Source organism: Alosa sapidissima, chromosome 3 (assembly GCF_018492685.1).
Source record: "Alosa sapidissima isolate fAloSap1 chromosome 3, fAloSap1.pri, whole genome shotgun sequence".
Classification (NCBI taxonomy): Eukaryota; Metazoa; Chordata; class Actinopteri; order Clupeiformes; family Clupeidae; genus Alosa; species Alosa sapidissima.
The window spans coordinates 37318363-37320862 of NC_055959.1; positions in this window are offsets into that span (position 1 = coordinate 37318363).

Below are 2500 nucleotides of genomic sequence, written 5' to 3' on the forward strand. Positions count from 1 at the left end.
ATGCAAAGAAATAGTGTTGACATTCAGGGGAGTGTTAATCTATTTTCATTGTGTCCCCTAGGTTATATCTGTGGCCTGAAATGCCTTGTATGTGAAAAAAAAACTTCTTCCACTTTTGAATTGATTTCCTCAGCATATTAGGTCATATCATAGATTATTATGGCCATTATTTGAACAGTGAAAATAATAATAAAAGAGTTTTTGAACTTTAATGTCACTAATGCTGATTATTAAATGATTCATTTGAATTTAAATATTTAAAATACTTTCACAGCAAAATATATATGTGATTAATTTAGATCAATTAATCACAGAGTATGTAATTAATTCGATTAATTTTTTTAATTAATCTTTTTTTTATTTATTTATTTATTTTTTTCGATTGACAGCCCTAGTTTAAATAGCAACACACTCGCATGTCTGTGTGATGATAATAACTGTGTGTTTTAATGTGTTTAAATAGGAACACACTCGCATGTCTGTGTCTTTCACATACAGTGTACCAGTACGTGCCTGTGTACCTGTGCATCACTCTGCACATTGCTTATGCATGTCTGTATGTGTGTGTGTGTATGTGTGTGTGTGTGTGTGTGTAAAGTGCCTGTTCGCAGTCACACAGGCATGACTCCATACTGCCTGGGGTATGTGTGACTGTGTGTGTGTGTGTGTGTGTTGGACTCCCAGCTCACTGGGTCAGTGAATGCAGATGATTGTCTGGTTCATAACCCCCCTCTTTGTCAGAGTCAAGTGGCCTAAATATCACACACACACACACACACACACACACACACACACACACACACACACTCGTCCTCCTCTTGTGTGCTGCCACCCTGTGATAGATGGGGGTGAGAAGAGGGTGCTGAGACTGAGCAAGACGCTTCAAGGGTTCACATGAGGACTGAGACTGTCTGCTAGGGTGCCTCTCTAAGTGGCTGCGCTGGAGCGACTGTGTGTGTGTTCGATGTGTGTACACGTGTGTGTGGCTCTTTGAGAGGCTTCATTGGAGAGTGTGTGTGTGTGTAAGTGTATGGCTCTCTGTGAGGCTTGACTGGAGTGTGTTTCCGTGTGTGTGTGTGTGTGTCTGTGTATAAGTATAAGTATATATACTCTTTTGATCCCGTGAGGGAAATTTGGTCTCTGCATTTATCCCAATCCGTGAATTATTGGAACACACTCAGCACACAGTGAACACACAGTGAGGTGAAGCACACACTAAGCCCGGCGCAGTGAGCTGCCTGCAACAACAGCGGCGCTCGGGGAGCAGTGAGGGGTTAGGTGCCTTGCTCAAGGGCACTTCAGCCGTGCCTACTGGTCGGGGTTCGAACCAGCAACCCTCCGGTTACAAGTCCGAAGTGCTAACTAACCAGTAGGCCGTGTGTGTGTGTGTGTGTGTGTGTGTGTGTGTGTGTGTGTGTGTGTGTGTGTGTGTGTGTGTGTGTGTGTGTGTGTGTGTGTGTGTGTGTGTGTGTGTGTGTGTGTGTGTGTGTGTGTGTGTGTGTGTGTGTGTGTGTGTGTGTGTGTGTGTGTGTGGCTCTAAGAGGTTGAACTGCAGAGTGTAAGTGCTTAGAGCAAAGCACACATTCTTTAACGACACCTTCCTCTTCACAACAAAGGATGTTTGTTTTAAGATGACTCACACAGTTATTGAGAGCATGATTGGCTTAATGTCACATATACACACTTTACAGAGCTCTAGAGGTCTTATGGGGCATTCTTTTTGTCTGTCGAGGTCGTTCTGTGAGTCAATTTCCAGAGTTACGAACTTGCAAAGATAATGTCCTTGATGTTGTTATTAAGGACTCCGAGTTCAGTTTCCAGTAGCTACTACGAGTTGGAATTCCCAAGATGGCTGCGCCCATTAACCACAAATGTGAGCTGCATATGCTATGTTTATTAGCAGTTCTGTTGGATTTGTGTCCTATTAAATCAGTCGTAGAAACAATAGCGTCCATTCTCTATCTGTTGCTATGTTGCTATGACGATTGTAAAACACTGTGTAATGCTTCATTACAAACTGGCTATAGTAATAACTGCTAACAATAGCCAATTTCTAACAAACACATCTTGTTGACAAATAGAACGCAAACAGCTTGTATTTTTAACACTGAAGTGACATCACTGAAGAGCTCCGAGTTCACTAAGAGACAAAACGAATCACCAAGGCATAAGCACTATCGGCATAAGCACTATCAAAACAAATAGTCACTTCACAGAGCTCTAGAACTCAATGCACTATCAAAACAAATACACACTTTACAAAGTTCTGGAACTCTACGCAGTATCTAACAAATACACACTTTACAGAGGTCTAGAACTTTACGCACTATCAAAAAAAATACTCATTTTACAGAGCTCTGGTGAAGGTCTATGCTCAAGTATCAAACATAAAGTAGAGAGGGCTCAGTACCATCCCAAAATTATATCATGGCCATCTTGTGGATCTCACTAATTATTTTGTACACTTATTATATGCTTGATAAGAGGATCTGATGGCCAA